This window comes from Corvus moneduloides, chromosome 2 (genome assembly GCF_009650955.1).
Source record: "Corvus moneduloides isolate bCorMon1 chromosome 2, bCorMon1.pri, whole genome shotgun sequence".
Classification (NCBI taxonomy): domain Eukaryota; kingdom Metazoa; phylum Chordata; class Aves; order Passeriformes; family Corvidae; genus Corvus; species Corvus moneduloides.
This window is the reverse complement of record NC_045477.1, coordinates 47,200,851-47,219,431: the sequence shown is the minus strand read 5'-3', so window position 1 is coordinate 47,219,431 and position 18,581 is coordinate 47,200,851. Positions and strand designations below refer to the sequence as shown.

General features: G+C 38.8%; 1 protein-coding gene across 3 annotated transcripts in view; it reads left to right on the top strand.

Annotated features, from left to right (window-relative positions):
• Positions 1-18,581, top strand: part of SPATA13 (spermatogenesis associated 13) — a 169,481-nt gene that overhangs the window by 40,032 nt on the left and 110,868 nt on the right. The gene's annotated exons all lie outside the window — the stretch shown is intronic.

The window sequence follows — 18,581 nt, the reverse complement described above, 5'->3', positions numbered from 1 at the left end:
CGCAAAGAGACCCGTGCGCCTTGCACCGCTACGTGTGAAACGTGGGCTTGTTTCAGAGCCCCTGAAGCAGGGTTTTTTTTTTTTTGTCCTTCTGACATTAACAGTATAAAATCTTCATTAAGTTCTTCTCTTGTTTAGCTCCTCAAAGAAGAGTCAATGAGTCACATTGAGTCGCTGAAGCATTCCCAGAATTACACTTCCTAGACTTTAGAAAATATCAGAACAATAACAACATTTCCCCTTGTGCTTTTGGAGGAACACAAAATATGAATCCCATTAGTTTAAATAGTTGTGGTATTGGAAATTGTACTGGTCACAGGTTTTATTTTTTCCTTGGTGCCACAAGTTGTAAAGTCAAGTTGAAATAATAGGAAGACAGAAGGAAAAAAGTAGCATGGTGTTCCGTGAACACTAGTGGTATCATTATCTTCCCTTTGTTTTCAGATATAACCTAGTGAAAGGCTCTTTCAAAAGCTAAACGCCTTGGTTGAATCCTTTCTCTGAATCTATTTACCAGCACAAAAGACTTCGGCCTAAGAATCAACACAAAACCCTGAAGAACAAGGGCAAATGGAACAAATGTTCTGCCGATCTTGTGCTATAATGTAGCATAACTTTTAATTTGTGCATAGCCAGGAGACGAGGTTTTTGTGTTTATAAAGGTCATGATTTTGGTACTCTCTGAACTCCTGAAGATCTGCTTCTAATCCCTTCATTTAGCACATACTAGGAAGTGATAAATCTGTATAATTCATTTTAGAAGTAGTGGTACACTTTAAAAGCATTCTGAAATTATTTAGCTTATCAGTAAATCGAGTGACATTTCTACTTCTCTTTGCAGTTTTTTCCCTGCAGTTAAAGGACTTTGTTTATTTTATGTGTGTCATCTACAGAGTTTGTACTTCAGTTGCTTTCAGACAACCTCTTAAGGCAACAGTAGTCTGAGCCTTATATTTTCCATCAAGCTTCTGACTATGTTGTGAAAAAACTAACTTCAACTAATGCTGACAGTAGGATCCATGTGCATTTTTCAGTTGGATATATTAACAGTCCCTGTAGAGGTGATGTTTCAAATTCAAAGCCAGAGTAACTACACTGTCTGCATTATTTGTTCTTCCTTCACCCTAATCCAGAGCGATGGTGAACAGATGCAATATTCTTCTTTCGATCAGTGATTTCCTGTCCTCAAAGGACCTTGTGAAATTGCCTCTCCTTCCCATTTCCAGATGGTCATTCAGAAGTTCAGTTGAATTAGGTTTTGAAAACATTAAACATTATCTCATTCTGTTCCCTGTGATTATGGTTTTATTACTTTTATGAGAAGGGCTTGCTGAACACTCTCTGATCTGAACACAGACTGTTTTTGCCTGGGACTTGGATGGCACCACATCCAAGTCGTCCATGAAATCTACCCGAAAATTTTGCAGACAAATTAGTCCTGAAGGGTCTACAAATGTAGAATTATGAGAGTATCTTTTTCCTCAGGGCAACTTTATCTTACCATTATCTCTCAGGGTTTTCAATCCTTCCTGTCACAATCTAGTGGATACCTGCGTGCTAAAGCTTTGGTGTTACCTTATTAGCAGTAGATTTAAGACATGAGTTTTGGTTGTTCAATGGTTTATTTTGCCCACTGACTTCGAGAAAGTGCTGGCAGCAACACTTAATAAATTTTTCATTGGTAAGAACCTCACCAGCTATCAGTTTTCTATTTCTTGTCCACTCGGTTTTCCATAGAAAGTTTGAGATGTGGATCACAAGAATTGTCTTTGACAGGCTCCTATTAATAGTTTTCAAATGTGAAGAAGTACAGAGGTTTCTGTTTCTCAAAATATTTCCATGGATCATGTTCTGATTAAAAATGTATGTATCCTATTATGTGCACAAGCTGTGTCCCCTGAGATGTGAAACTTGTGACCTACTTTGAAAACAGCACTACTGCAGTTCCCCAACTTCTGCTGGACTCTCTTTCTCAGTATCTGCAGCAATTTCCTGCACTATGTTAGAGGCTTCTTTGGATGTGACCTGCTGCCCACAGTAACCCTTGCTGTCATCCATCTTTATGTTGGCAAGCTTCCATTTTATGCCAACATTCCTGCCAGAACAACTGAAGAATGAATCAGTCAAGTCACCATAATTCTTTCTCAGTTAAAGAGATTTATTTTCATAACCTGGAGCTCTGGACTCCATGAAACATCTGGATGTCCGGGCCCCTGTTCCTTGGCCTTTGGTAGCTGGATGATTTCATGAATCTGATGCAGAGTTGAGCTCATTTATCTTATTCTTCCTTGTGTTCAAGGTTTGGATTGCTCTGTGCTATTTTTCACTCCCATTAAAATCTCTCAGTTATTTTGTCATCTGCTGCTGAGAATATCAGAGGAAACTAATATTTGATCAGAGTAAACTGATAAATCTGATATAAATGATCAGAGTACTTCTGGAGACAGTGTGGTGCTGGCTTCTCCTGCCCTTGTTATAACAATGTGCCTACTAGAAGAGGTGCCTGTCTCCCTTCCATTAAAAGGGGTGGAGTCTGCTTGCCTACCTGCCTGTCTAGATGCTCAAGAGACTGGATAGGTATTTCTGTAGGTGCAAATTAACCATATCAGCAATACAGGAGAGTGGGAATGGGGCAAGAGGAAGCCTGGGGAGAGGTTTAACACAATAGAAGGAGACTGAGGAGAGAGGAGATGTGAGGAGTTAGGAGGGGACCGAGGATGAGTAAGCAGAGAGCTAGAGGTGTTGTGTGGGAATAAAATGAAGAGAGAGAAAGATGAGGAGGTAATCTCAAATGGAGAGGGCTTTTTTAGTGAAAAAAGATAGCCAGAAGTAGGTGCAAATCATTACAAGAAGTGAGGAAAAGGAATGGTCACTAGAGGTTGATGAAGTACAGGAAACAATGTTGTACATTGGGAAGAAGGATCTCCTCTGTACTGGAGGCCCTGTTACCTCAGCCAGCTAGAGGAGCAAGACTGCCCTTGTGTGCATGTGTAGACTGAAATCTTGGTTAAGATATTTTACAGTGGGGAAGTGGGGGACCTTTCATTTGAAAAGTTTACTGTAAAAACATGGGGTGATGGATGATTTTGTTTTGATTCAAAATTGGTAGCCACAGTCTGGTTTATTTCATAGTGCTTGAAACTTCTTGATGTGCATCTCCAGGAGAAAGACATTTCCTAGCTCTGTACCCTTCATGAGTTTACTTTAAATTCATTAGGCTCTCCAAAGATCATTAAAGAGGTTCTGCCATGCTTAACAGGGCCCCAAATACATTATCATATCAGTTATGATCTTTTGATTAGACTTTGCCTTCAGCTTAACTACAAGCTCCCTTGAGAAAAGTGGCCGTAATTGAGTGTATTTTGATATTGAGAATACATTCTGTCAGTTTTTTGATAAAAATTCTATGTGTACCATAAAATTTTCTACCCGATTAAAATAGAATAATAACAAAACATGAAGAACTTAGTTTATCATATCTGCACCAACACAAAATTATTATGTTCTTCTAGATAATTACTTCCAGTAGAAGTTCTGTCAATGAAAAGTAGAGGAGAGAATAATTCATGATTAATGCAGGCCTCATCACACTAGTGTTATTTAAAGTATTAGCCACAATAAAGTATTGTTGGAACATCCTGCTAGAAAAGAATTAATGTATTTGTGGAATAAGATGGAGTGCTTGGAAATATTAATTTTTCTTACATATTCTTATAAATTATATATGTAAGGACAAATTAAGGAAATCTATTCCTTCCAGCAGCCATGCCATAAAATGTTTGGCATCCCATCACCTGGATTGCAAAAAATTCTTTCAGTTTAACATATATTTTTTGAAAGTTTTCATTTTTCTGTTCAGAAAATTGGTTATTTGCAATATAGCAATTATTAAGTCCAGGTTGAATGTACCTCTTAACATACATAGTCAAGATGTTTGTAAATTTCACCCTTTAAATTCAGGGTTCATAATTTGTTTCAGGAAATAGAGTGTTATATATTAGAGATACTGTATTTACAGCCATCTCTAGACCATGTTTATTTTGAGTTTTGTTTAAGAATTATGAAATCCTTATGGGTTCAACTGTTTAAGGAATTGACTTTTAGCTCTCAAGTCAAATGAGAAACTCATGTAACTATGTGTCTGCTACTTTATGAAAATATCATTTAATTTACAAAACAACTGTTTTCAAATTTAAATAGTGCTATTTTTTGTTTGCTTTTGCCTCTTTAAAAGTTAATTGTAGACTGAGTTCTGAAGAAAATTTACATTAAAAAAAAAGAAATAAAAACTAGACTTTAAAAAATTTCTACATCAAATGATTTAAGCTATTTTGTATTTTTTTCTTTTAGTGGCTAAAGCTCAGAGGATTTCAGAATAATTCACCAATAAAGATGCATTTGTTAATGTGGGAAAATAATGTTATTAGGCTCAGTAGAGAAGAAACACCTTTACAGAGTAGTTTACTTTTGAATTTGATGTGCAAAAGTATTTGTATATGTGTGAATCTATAATTCTTTCAGATGCACCAAATAAGGGTTAATGTTATCTCTAGGCCAGAAGCTGTTTATTAGCACTGGCATGCCACTGAGTTCCATCTCCATGTCTGCTGAGTGAAAAGATATTAAAGCACTAACCTAATATAGTGAAGCAATAAAACCTATTTGTGCCATCATTGTGTCACACACTTGTATTCCAAAATAACAGAAGCAAAGAAAAATCTGTGTAGTGTTGCAGCATGAATGTGCTGCTCCTTCACTTGGGTAACCAGTTATCTCCCACCGCTATAGCCACTGTATGTTTTTGGCCACATTTTGCAGCTCTGATTCTGCTGGTTTTCCACAGCTCCGTATCACAGCAGCCCTCCAAGCACACTTCAGAGCTTCAGATCTCTACATGTGGGGACAACACAGTGAAGGGGCCAGCAAAAGGAAATTTGAGTAATGCTTGGTAAATTGATTCAAGAAAGCAGACATTTCTTGGAGACAGACTTCAGATCGATATTCAGATCTGGTCTGTGGTAAGCAGTGTCCATATATTTGCTTGAGCTGGAGGATGAAAAAACATGTTCTATGTGTTGTGTTAGTTCTTGTTTTATTGCTTTCACAAAGATTATGCATAGTCAGAACCTTAGAAGCTGACCAGAAATGTTTCTTATGTAAAGTTGTACACAATTTTATCAAATCTGTGTTACCTAATAGTCCTATAAATTGTTTGAGGTATTATATAGATGTCCTAGGCTACAGAGGAACTGATTTTGGCATTTCCTAAATGAAAAAATGAAAAGAAATCAGATGGAGGCATTTTATTGTGGCTGAGAGCCACCAGAGACTCTGTGCTTCACACAAGAAGTTATTTCCTTGTAGGTAGTGCAGGAACAGAAGTTTGTTGCCAGTACTGCACACAGCAAACACTCTGGTTCATCCAACTGGCCCCATCATTACCGTGCTACTGCCAGCACTGGTCTATTGCTTCCTTCTGGGTCCCTGGTTTTGGAACAGAGTGGGGGAAAGGGCTATTTGCCCACTGTTGTTTGAACAAAACCTAATAAACCAGGCCCTGTCTCTACGAGGTGAGACTTAGCAAAGAGTCTCTGCCTGTGGCACAAAGGTTACTAATTAAAGACTTTGCGCAAGTAGCTAAGCTGACAGACAAGGTATTAGTAAAGAAAAGTGCTGCTGTGCTCAACCATTCAGACTGAGCGACCAAATTTCCCCCAGGAGGTGCAGAACAGGTTTGTGAGGACACACTGTATCTGACCACACAGCAGTGGTACTAGAGCAGTATTCATTATTGGAAAGAAAAACGATGATGCATTTTTCCAGCACAGCACGTGGTTAGATGGGACTGTGGCCTTTCACCCTGACATTCTCAGCAAAAGTTGCACTTTGTGTAAGTGACTCACAGGACATGCCAGCTTCGGTAGTTAGGAAACGTGTCTGTGCCCTCTGGCTTCGTTAGAAACCAATAAGCAGAACAGTAAACAGACTACGAGTTTTTGGCATTTTGGGTAAGGTTGCTTTTAAAATGTTCTTCTGTATTTGAAAGGAGGACATGACTCACTTAGCAGAGTTACATTATAAATGCCGGCTTAAAAGTGCCCCATAATAGCGCTTTTCATTGCAGGCTCTCTGCTCGCAGGGCTGGGAAGAGTACACCCTGCCACACAGACCTGCTGTCCTTTCTTCCCTTGTTAAAGCAATGCTTTGATGCTGGCATGGAGACAGATGCAAACTTAGCGCGGCTAAACACCAGTTTCCTCTGATCACAGTCTTTGCCAGGGTCTTTGCATATCAGCCCTCAAAACACTCACAGGAAAGATCTCAGAAACAAACTTGAGTTATAAGTTACAATTGCCTGTTATTAGTTACAGTGTTATTGTCACTTTAGAGCACAGTAATGAAATTGTCAAGGATGGAGAGAAGTTTTTTGTTCAGTAATTGCATTAAAATACAATTTAAAGATATAAAAAAATCTATAAATCTGTAAGATCAAAGTGAAGCTGCTTAATCAGACTCTTTTGGTGGCCAGTTTCTGACCCACTACAGTTTTTAGTTCCTGTTCATGTTCCTGTGTTGCTGCAGACTGCAAACTCCTCTGGCTTTCCATGTGGAGGAGTGAGACTCACCTCCACTTTGCTCTATCAATATATTTAATGGCTTAGATTTAGAGAGCTGAGCACTTGAAATAGCCCTTAAATGACATTCAGTGGCCTTCACATTTGCAGTGGCATTTTCCTGCTCTGAAAACCTGTCATTTTAAATTGTCTTTGAATTCTCAGATGACTTCATTGAATTTATCTCATTAGGCAAATGGTTCTGAAAATTACCTTCAGTGACAAGACTAGAGATTGTGATAGAAAGCAATGGGCAAAACAGCCACAAAGAAGGATCAATATTACCATGCATTTGAAATGAAGATTGCCAAGATCTGGAATTGAAACACATGCTATCTACTGAAAATCAATAGTTACACTAGAGGTACCACAAAGAACAGACCCTAGTCAGTTTTCCTTATCTAAGATAACTCCAATACAATTAGCAAACTTAAATTTGCGTATTTAATTTAAATGGCCAATTACTGAACAGAAGCAACAAATTATTTCCGAAAAAGCACACAAGTATATATGTGTAATGTAACTGCAGAACCTAATGAGATAAACAAAAGAGCACTAATCATAAATTATTAGCAATATGTCAGCATTATGAATTAATTTTTCATAGCACAGGCAAGGTTTCCTGAGCAAAATTTCTTAACATAAGATTTGTATTCCCAAAGCATGATAATTTCTAACCAGATGCTCAGTGTTATTGATGATGATGTGAATAACTAGTAAGCCCTTTGGGGGAATATGGGAATAATATATGGAAGAAGAAAGAAATGATTTACAGTGTGCATGAATATGAAATTTTAGATGATTTTTCTTCGACTCTGATCTTAAGAGATTTTCTTCTCAACTCAGCAAGACATTTTGGCAAAGGTTCAGCTGTCACCAAACTGGTGTAACTGTTCCCACTAAGATTCAATACTGAAAGGAAAGAATTTGTGTAATTCCTCATCTTCTGTTGACTATGTTCAGAATAGCTTTAATGATAAGCACAGGGTACTCCTGCATGTAATGTGGTAGCAGTAAGAGAATTAGGAAAATATTTGGGATGCAAATATTTTCAAAAGTGTATCTCATCTTATTCTACCTACCTTGGAGATAGATATTATGGATATGTTTGGTTTAATTGGAACAATAATTCAAGCAAGGGCTTGAAAAATTTCAATACCAGTGACCACACTCGTGAATTTTTGCTTGAACAGCCATGTTATTTTAAAGGGGGTATTATAGATGTATTGATGTCTTTCATCATCTGGCTGCAGAATCAAATTCTTTCTGTGAGCCCTGATCAAAAACCAGAGATGGTTTGGATTGGGAGGGGCCTTAGAGATCATCTAGCTCCAACCCCCCTGCATGGGCAGGGACATCATCCACTAAATCAGGTCTGCAGGTCTTTAAGGCATATTGCAAGGTAGCTTGAGCAACTCTCGAGTATGGAACCTGGGTAAGAGCTGTACGAATGCGGGATGCTTGAGGAAGTGTCTGAAGGGACCATTGTGAGGGGGTTTGAATTACTTGAAGGGTTATCTTCTCTTTGGTTCCTTTTCCCTTTCCCTGATCCAGTTCTAAATAGAAATAAAGTATTTTCAATTTTTAAATTAGTCTGCTTCTCTTATAACATGTAAGTGCTACAATGAGTTGTTCCAAGGCATCTGTAGTATATTAAAAACCTAGATAAAAGTGACAGACTGGGCTTACGTAAATATATCATCTTTACTGATTGTCTACATGAAACTGATTAAAAATCCCAGAATCCCAAAATGTGGTTTCATATATTGAATAAAACCTTGAAATGAGAACACTGTAAGCAATTTCAAAGTTAGGCACAAAAACATAATATGTCTAGGATATGTATAGTTTTGTTAGCTCTTAGATTTACCAAATTATCTATTTATACCGTTGTATTTTGGTATAGTGGGTATGAACCTTCACAAAATATCTACAGCCAGATGTCCTTTTATATTGAAAATCCCCACATTTAATATTTCAGTTAGTTTAATTGTTATTTCGCTTTCATTAAGCTGAAACAACACACACCCCTCTCTCTCTCTCTCCTAAATATATACATTCAAGGAGTGAATTGCAAATTTTGAGAAACAAAATATATAAAATGTCAAGGGGGGAAGCACATTATAATGAAGAAGGTATTAAAAAGTGTATAGTTAATTCATACAATGTAGTTGAAAACTCAGGTCTCCAGTGTTAGATTCTTGTTTTCCCCTTGGTTTTCTAGTGATGTTTTGGTTGCAAGGATTGGAATACAGCCTGGTGGAAATCAGAATTTATTTAAGATTCCAATGAAAATTCTATTGGTACAGTTAAATGAGAACATGGTCTGAAATGTTGTTTGAAAAGAAACAGTACTGGATAAAATGTCTCTCCCTTCTCTGGAGAAAGATTGCTCAATGAGGTTATGTGTTGAGTAATACCAAGTGTGCTGAGAAGCTCAGAGAAGAGTCATTGATTCCAGCTGAGATTCATTCTGAGCTTCTGGCTTGCTTTGAGTGGTGATCTCAAAGTGAACCTCAAAGGTCTCATACCATTGTGAAGCCAAAACATGAAATCTGTTTACTCAGACCCAGAAGAACTGCAACGGCTGATTCTCGTACAGCTGTTTCACCCATCTTTCCTGGTCAGTGGCTTTGCTCATCGATAAACAAAAATGGAAACTGAATCTCCTTGGGCACTGTCTGTTTTCTCAACTGTCCCCTATAATGTCTGTCTACTGATTTGCTTATTTTCCTTAGATTTTGACCAAACACCATGCACAAAAATCAGGCAAGGAAAAGGGCCACGTGTGGGGCAGGGTACTGGATCAGCTGGGATCTGGCCTGTTGTTGAGTGACCAGGTACAGTGTGCTGCCCTCTGGCACCATTCGCACCTGGAAGTGGGGCTGCTAAGTAGACTGATGAAAGTCACTCCAGTTTGTCCCCAGCCAAGTGAAAGATTTTGACATTTAGTGTGTCACCTGCCAGAAGACTATTGGTTTTTCCGACAGCTGGTGAAAGGGAAACACAGGCCCTCTAAACCCATTTCTTGGTAAGCAAAGGGAAAGCTGCTTATTGGCTGACTTTATTTTCAATGGTGGTCAGCTATGCACTCTCACACTGCTGGTTTGGGCATTAAAAAGCTCCACTGTGTTGTGCTGTTTCATTTAGCCTTGCTATTAACAAATTGTGTTGTGCTCTCTAGCTCAGTCCCTGTTTACCAGAGGCATGAACTCTGCCTTGTGAACTTGTCCTTAAAGCCCTCCAGAAGGCAGTGTGAGCAGGGAGCACCAAAACCAGAGGTTTCTACACCACAGAGACTGACTGTAGCTAAGTATGTATCAGCTCTGGTCTTGCTGCCTCTTTTTTGGGAAGTGGGAACACACCAGATGTCTGTCTGGAAAATGCTGCAGCTTTTGACAAGAATCAGTAAAACAATGAACACAGTGCTGGAGGCACTGAGTGTGATCTAACTAACATGTTTTTTGGGGAAATCTTCTGTTTCATATCTAGAAGAGTTACATATGAGGCAGCAAACTCTCTGTAGATTGAAAAATAATTTTGTGATGAGGGAACTGTGTGAAAATCAAGTGAATGGCAACTTGTGTTCATTAATGCACTTGCAGTACTTGGAATAACAATAATGATTATTAGCATTGACCTGGCAAAATGCCAACTTACATGCCTGCTTTACTTGTTTTGGGAAGTTATTAAATATGCTGCTAAAAATTGTTGTCTACTACTACTGCAAGTATGTCTTGTTTCACTTGAGAAAATGTTGCATTTCACTGTGCCAGTAGTACTCTAATATGTCTTTATTCATCGTTTTCGTCTAAATAATGCACATAGCCTGTTATAAAGCTACACTGATTTGAAAAATGTAAGGTTGATCCATTCCCACAAGAGACACAGATGTTATTGGTGGTAAACCCCAAAACAGCCTAGAAATTTGCAACATTTTACACTAGGAAAATTGATTCCACATTAAGCTATCATAGAAAATGCCAAAACTCATCACTGAATGGTGACAATTTGCTAATTATTATACACATAATTAAAAGAAAATCCTTTTCTTTCCAACTGATTCCTCTAATGATGAAGAATGTATGAAGCAGAAACACCTATCACCTGCAAAACTAGACTCTCTGAGGCAGTGCTTAGGTGGTCATACCTTCCCATGGCATCACATTTCTGTAAGGGAAGGTCAGAAACAGCAAGATATCTTTGAGATGGCATGTTGAATTGAGCTGTAAAAACATTTTATTGTTGCTTAGGCATGAACTCTGTACCACAAACAGAGATAAGGTGTCTCAACTCTTGGCAGCAAGGCAGTATTAGGGCTCCAGAAGGAGCTGGTGGCAGCCCTCTGAGCAGGAGATCTCTCAGTGCTGACCAGGCAGAGAGCCTGGCTTAGGCACACCTTCTTACTGCAGAGTAGCAGAATGTGTGTCATGGCAAGGCATTGCTCTTCCACAGCCTTGTGCATTCATGTCTCGTAGCATCCACCACACTTCCTTGGTCACCTGTCAGATGTAAGAGAATTTTCCTGGCACACAGGTGAACTGTAGAAGAAGATAGTGAGAAATAACCCCATACTCCCAACCACCTGTTAAGGCTTAAACAAAACAAAACAAAACAAAATCCTATGAAATTGTCTGCAAAGATTCTGTGGACACTGGCATTATTTGCACGCAGTTTTTTTGCTATTGGCCCAGACAAATAGTAAACACCTGGGTTTGTGGAGATTTTTAACTTTTTTTTTTTTTTGGTGAATGAAGACACTTCTGGAGCTTCTTAGTGTCAGTATCAGTCTGAAACTAAGATAGCCACACAACTCCTCTTACTGTGATTGTGGGTTTTTACAGGTATTTTTACCATGCACAAAGACATTTTGCAAGCAGGATATACATTGCTGAGGAGTATTAATTAATTTTTTATTGGCCAATCAGTCATCGGTGAAGCGGAGAAGTTAGCCCGTGTTGCACTTTGGAACTGTCTGGTCCTTGCTGAGTTGCCATCTGCCAGTGCTCTGATTTCTTTCCTTAGGGTTTTGTGTTGGTTCACTATTTTTCCTCTCACATGCTTCAGTTGTTAACTCTTACCAATTATTATTCAACCTTTACATCTCTCTCTGTGTTTTCACCTTGGGTTTGTTGGGGGTTTTTTTTTAAGCTTTAGCTCATGTACTTTTTAAAACCTTAACAACTGTTTTACCAATAAAATTAAACTGAGGTCATACAGCCTGGCTTCATCAAGCTATACTTGGGATAATAGATGGTTGAACCCTGCGGCCACAGGTTTCAGCTGCAGCAAGCTCTTTGTGGGTTTTGCAGAGCTGCCTGCACAGCAATAGCTAATGATTAACTTTATAGTCTTCTCTATGATTTCATGCTTTTCCTGAATAAGATGACTATTTGAACCTCTCTATTTTTTGATCTGGTTAGATCTGTAGCACAGAGTTATCCTTTGAGTCTGGTATGCTCAGCATACACTTTCAGAATGAAGATGTTCTATAGCTTTTAGCTTTACAATGAGAGATATAAAAAGCACCATAAAGAGAGTGTTGTTTGTTCTGCTGAAGATAACCTTCCTGTTCTGCTGAAGATGATCTTCCATCTGCAGAAAATGACCCTGAGTTAGAGTTGGCTTTAACCAGGAGAGGACCCAACTTGAGGGAAGGTATAGAGAAGACAGACATTCTTTTCTCAGAGGTACACCATAAAAGGGCAAGATGCCATGGCAGAAAGCTGTGGCAAGGTAAATTTTACCAAGATAAGCAGGAAAAAAAATACGTACACTATTTAAAGAGAGAGAATTAAAGTACTGTAATAGGCTACAAAGAGAGACTTCATAATTTTCCTCCTCAGAGCCTTTCAGAATGTGACTGTACAAGACATTGAGGAAATGAGTTGAGTACCTGAGTTAGTTCAGCTTTGAGTAAGAAGTTGGAAGAGAGCTCTTCATAGTTCCCTTCCAAGTTAAATTTTTCCTGTGATTTTCTGCTAATATATTACATACCTTACCTCAGGGTATTTTCCTTTTTTTGTGCCTGACTGAGCTGTCGAACAGGAACTTAAAAGGTAGTACATAATTCATAATTCTTGACCAAATTGAGAAGGGTAAGGAATAATCCAAAATAAAACTAGTCCTTCACTGTCAGATTTCAAAGTGGTGGACTGACTCCAGCTTTTGAATCCTGTGGTCTTATTCAAGTAACTCACATATTTGTGCATATTCAAGTTCTTACAACTTAATACTGGGAATGTACAACTTGATTATCTAATTAAAATTTCATTTCACTCTGATAAATTGTCTTATTTTGTAAAGCCATCTGTACTACAGAAACACAGGTGCTAAGTGACCCCAAAAAACCCTTTTTGTCCTAACTTTGATTTAAATCTTTAAACTTCAAAATGTCTTCTTCAACCAGCACTTGACCATCGCAAGTCTACCACTTCCTTTGTAAAGCTGGGCACGTCTCAGAAGATTCTCAGTAGGTGATTGGAAAAAATGTTCTCCATGCACATGTTCACTCATGTTTTGCTATACCCATGTACATCAAATTTTTTTTTTTGTCTACTAAACAGACATTTTGTGGTACAGATTTGACTTGTCCTGTTTTACTGACAGGACATGTCTCAATCTGGAGTGAGGCAAATGCACTGGGATTACAGGAAAGATGCTAGCTTGTGTGGAGGCTAGCTTGTGTGGATGTGCATAAGCACCGTGTTCCTGCCTGGCTTTTCCAGCCTTTAGAAGAGACTGATGTTGTTTTCTGATCCTTTTCTAATTGCTGCCTCAACTGTTGTTAAACTAAGAAATTAATATTCATGTGTTGGCATTCCAAAGAGAGCATAATTATGACAACATTCTTTTTTCCTATTGTGTGTGAGCAACTTGAATATAAGAACTATTACACTTTAATATATTCTTGATGTTGCCACTGATATCAAGCTTATTGTCTTTGTATCTTTTCACATCATCCTGTTTTCTATTTAGAATACTTAGCCTAATTGGCTGGTGTGATTTTAGTGTGTGTTTTGAGAACGAACCACTCGGTCACCTGAATACAAGGGTAACACATTCCTGTAGAGTATATGTTTTGCACCAGTTACCAAAAATGTGTTCTTCTGAAATTGTTGTGCTGTTCTGATAATTGCACTTTGATTCCCTGGAAGTTCATGCTTTACATGTGACAATAGGATTTTAGCTGTTACAATGGTTTCTATTTGATGTTCTGAAGCTCAGGGAAAATAAACTGTAACTTAACTGGACTTTGTATTGTATTCTGTGGGAGGGATCTCACCTAAATACAGAGTTCTGAAATTAATTAGACACTGCAATGAATTAGCAATGAACAAGCTGATTTTCTAGGTTCTCCTTCTCATCAATATGAGCAATGCACTTCCAGAAGCAGATTCAGACACCTGAATCTATATCTGTGTGAAGAATTCATCACACTAGCTGAACATCTTCTCCTTATGTGTAACAAACTGTACATTTTCTTATCTGAACAAGATCTACATTATCCTTTCATTTAGGTGTCTGTTTTTGTTTTAATCTTTAACAGCAACACTTCAGAGAGAGAGGGAGATGAGTTTGCACTACTATAAACTAATGCTTAAAACTTTGTACAAAAGCTGATTTATGGTGTGGTGGTGCATGTCCCAACACACTGCCTGCTCAGTCCCTTCTCTGCACTGAATGGCAGACCCAGCCTGACATAAAGCATCAGCACACTTTACCTACTGATGAAGGGTAAAGGTTCTTTAGAAGTTCTTCTATAAGTTTAAATCCATATAAACATATTTTCCATGCTTTTCGTAAATTTTCTAGGAGCACACATATTGTACTCCTGTATCTAGCTTCACTTCCTTCCTGAAAGTCCCTCATGCATTTTTGTTCAATGTGGGCTGGTGTCTGCCCCCAGGAAGCAGTTGCCCTGTCTGCATTAACCTCCTCTATAGTGTGTACAGAAGGCTCTGCATGTGCACAGTGATCCCATGTGTACAGCACCTCCCCAGCAGCAGCCTGTGCTGAAGTCCTGACCACAGGACTGTCTGGACCATCTGGACTATCCTGGCACCACTGCAGTGCTCCTATGGTTGTGCATGAAGATATGAACAGGGCAGCCTTGTGCACTGGAGGCTCATTCATAAGCCCTGCAGTTTGCATCTCCATCTGGGAGTACACGGTGTGGAAAAGAGCAACCAAGGCCACACAGGGACACACATGAACAGAACCCAGAGCCCTAAGGCAGTAACACTAAACCCAGAAACCAAGAAAGTAATCAGTGGAAAGCAAAACCCAGAGGAAGGAATTCATTATGAACAGCGGAGTCCGTGGGTTGCTGATATGTTATCTTTGCCAGCCAGCCTGACTCACCAGCATGCTGAGTGTGTCTAAAAGGCTGCAGATACGTTCAACTTGCCTTGTACCCACAATCAGTCTCTCCAAAAGCGTTCTCAGACAGCGTGAGAAAAGCGTGACCTGACTCCTGCAGAGCATGGCTGCTCGCAGGAGACTTGAGTGCTCCAAAATCTTACCCTAGCTGGGAGCACTGCTATTGTCTCGGAGCTGAGGGATGCCAGGAGGGCCTGGAGCAATCTAGTGAGGAGTTAATTAAAAGAAAACAAGTTACAGTTTCATCTCATTTGCTGAAGAAGGTGGTTGACTCTTTGTTGCAGTGGGGTGTGAGTGATTTGCTGTGCTGGGATGAAAGCCCATCCTCTTCAATCACTCCCTAGCAGAGCAAAATTACCAGTGTCAGGAAAACTCATTTTGTGGCATTAATCAGAATGGATTAAAATGGAACAATTTCTGAGCTGCCCTACGAGAATAGCTGTGGGACATCAAAGAGGGCCTATGATCCACAACACCAGAAGACTGTGTCCTCTGCTTTGAAATATTGTAGTGAGCCAAATATTTATTGCAATGACGTGCTAACTGCATTGTGTATAAAAGCACTTCAGTGTTTGATAACTTGTGTCCTATCTCCTCCATTGTAATATAACAATCAGATAAGTGACTATTTGGTGTGTTCAGGTGCTTCTGTCAGAGGAGTTTAATGATCCATTTAAAATCTTAGACTGCTTCTTGATTTTAACTGTTCAGTAATGATGGATAATGGACTACCATGGAGTCTATTCCATCCATTAGGAATAAATGCATTGCATATTATAGCTGCATGCAGTCATTTTAAACAAGAATGTGTCCCTGGCTGCTTTGAAAAGTATTGTTCTTCTTCTAAGGAAAGAAAAAGCAGATTGTGTGTAGAATTGTGGTGTTTTATGATCCAATAAGTTTCTTGCCTTAAAAATCTGTTTCAGATAACGTATTTGAATTTGTTACATAGCAACATATTTGACAAGAGTGAAAAGGTTTTCTTCCAACTCCAGAAATCTGGATTGTCTGTGGACCTTGGAAAAGGTACAAAATGTCTCACACTGGTTTTGTGCTTGAAGAAGAAGAATGTATGTACAAGCTGCATATACAGTAGATATATGTGACATGATTTTCAGATGCAAAGTAAGACAAATATGTGTCCACTCAGATTCTTTTCTACTTTTTGTAACATTCTACATCTACTATAGGCATGTATATGTCATTGCTGAGTGGAAACCACTAATCCGTACTTGAGAGAGACACAGAACCCTAGACCCCCCAGCGTTTCACTGTGGTCACTACCATATTGTCATTAAAACAGTCTCTTGTAGAAGTTCTTGGGACTATAGTATACAGTTGTGTGAAAAAGTCAGCTTGATGCTCAGTACTAATCAAAACAACAACCAACCAACCAACCAACCAAATAAAACTCCCCAAATAAAATGTTAAGAACTGCTAAGAAAGGAGACAAGAACAAAATATTGCAATACCATTGTATAAAAAAAGAAATTTCCATGCTTATACTGTGCAGAAGACTGCTCTTTCCAGCTCAAAAATACAGAATGCCATTGGAAATGATCCAGAGGCAAGTCACAAGAATGCTCAAAATCGTGCAGTGGCTTCCATGCAAGGAGCAAATAAGTTAGGATTCTTCAGTCCACAAAAAACCCAAGCAAACTAAGGGAAAATACAACACAAATCTATAAACTACTAAATGCTTATATGATAAGTTTAGAATAAAGGGGTGATTTGTCACCCAACATGAGTTTAAACTGTGTAGTAGTTCTGCCATAGGATGTTCCAGGTATTTTAAGTTTCAAAAAAATAATTCAAAAAGTTCAACAGAAATCCATGAAGAGCTATTACTTACGAGGACACCACTTCTGTCTGATGAAGCCCCTGAAGGCTGGAAAGTGTTCTGATGAATTACCACCAGGTGTTTGCTGGAGTTTTTACAATTTTTGCTAAACATGCACTTCTGGCTGGAGTCAGTTGTTGAACTAAATAAAACTTCTTGCCACGGTACAGCTATTCCTCCATAACCTGAATTAACTTACAGTTTAAAAACACAGAAGCCTCAGTATGGAGCACACATGGGGAAGGAGGGAATGGGACAGCACAGCTAGGTGGGCATGGCATGAGACTTGAAGTGCTGTCCCAGGCAATGATGTTGGGAAGGCTGGAGCATCATCAGGTCTTCTGGCAAATTCATGCTCATGTAAAAGGCAGATTTTCACCAGCGAGAATCAGATATTTGTGCCAGTATAGCTAAGACTGTGTAAGGTCTTAATTAATTTATATGAATGGCAGAAACTGACATAGCATTTGATTACTGAATCACTATTTTAATTTTTATAATGAATTACATCCACTTTAAACTCCATTGGAAAACCTGCTTACTTGTTTTGCCATGATTCCTTCAATTGCAGCATTGCATACGAGACAGAATTTGACTCACATATTCTGATTTGTGTGGAAGTGTGTAATCTATGTGGTACTTAAGAAACACAGGAGACGTGTTTTCAGTGTTTTCAGTCTTTTACTCCAGAGATACATACCTGCAGTGTCAGAGCAGCAGCTCTGTGATGCTGTCTCACAAGGTTCAGAACAATACTGGAAAGATATCTGTGAACTCAACAAGATTTCATGGTTTGTTTGGTTTTATTGTCTCCATCCAAGTAGAATCTGCACATAGTGTGAAGGAATATATTATGTGGGAGGCAAGGAAAAGGATTGTAAACAACCATACATAGGGTGATTAAAAAGCTATTTTCCTTTGAAGCAGGCCTGAACTTCCAGCTACACAAGCTTTGGAGACAATTTCAAGCACCAGCTCTCAAGAATGCCAAACTACACGTCTCTACTACTGGTTATTGCATTTAGAAATAGTCTCCGTGTAGCCCTGGTCAGAGTCCCTGGAGGACTTTCATTTACGCTGGAACATTTTAGTACATCAGAAGTTAACTTATGGTATGATTCTGACACATTAACACACCCTGATCTGCACCCTTCCCTGTGAGTAAGGAATGTGAGCAAGGCATACAGTGACCCTGAGATTTTTAATCAAACTGACCTAACTTCAGCTCTAGAAGGTTCACATCCTCATGTGAAGCAATGGACCATTTCCTATGAACTGAGCTGTGCTGCATCACGAAACCCAAAAAATATTTCCATAGTGCCAAACAGGGTGGGTGAGTCAGATAATTTCTGGAATTGTTTCTCTGGAAAATTGTTCAGTACTTAGAGATTCACTTGTCTGAGGCATCTCATGTGCATATGTTATCCCTTTCATACCATTGCTGAAAATCAGCCTGTAGTATCAAGATGAACAATTGTCCTTTGTAACCGACTCTTTACAAACCGTATCTTTTTTCTGCATTTTTGCATCAGAATACAGAATCAGTGACCCAATGTCTGCTTGTAGGGATGGCAGGAATAAAACCGTAGAGGTGCTCCCAGCTTCATCTGGACCAGATTTTGTACTAATCAAGTCCTATTTAGCTGCAAGCTATCACTTGATTACTAAAACCCTTTCTACTGTAATGCAGCAGCTCAGTTTATACAGAAAAAGAATTGCTTCAGTTTCAGGGCATTCAGTCTGAT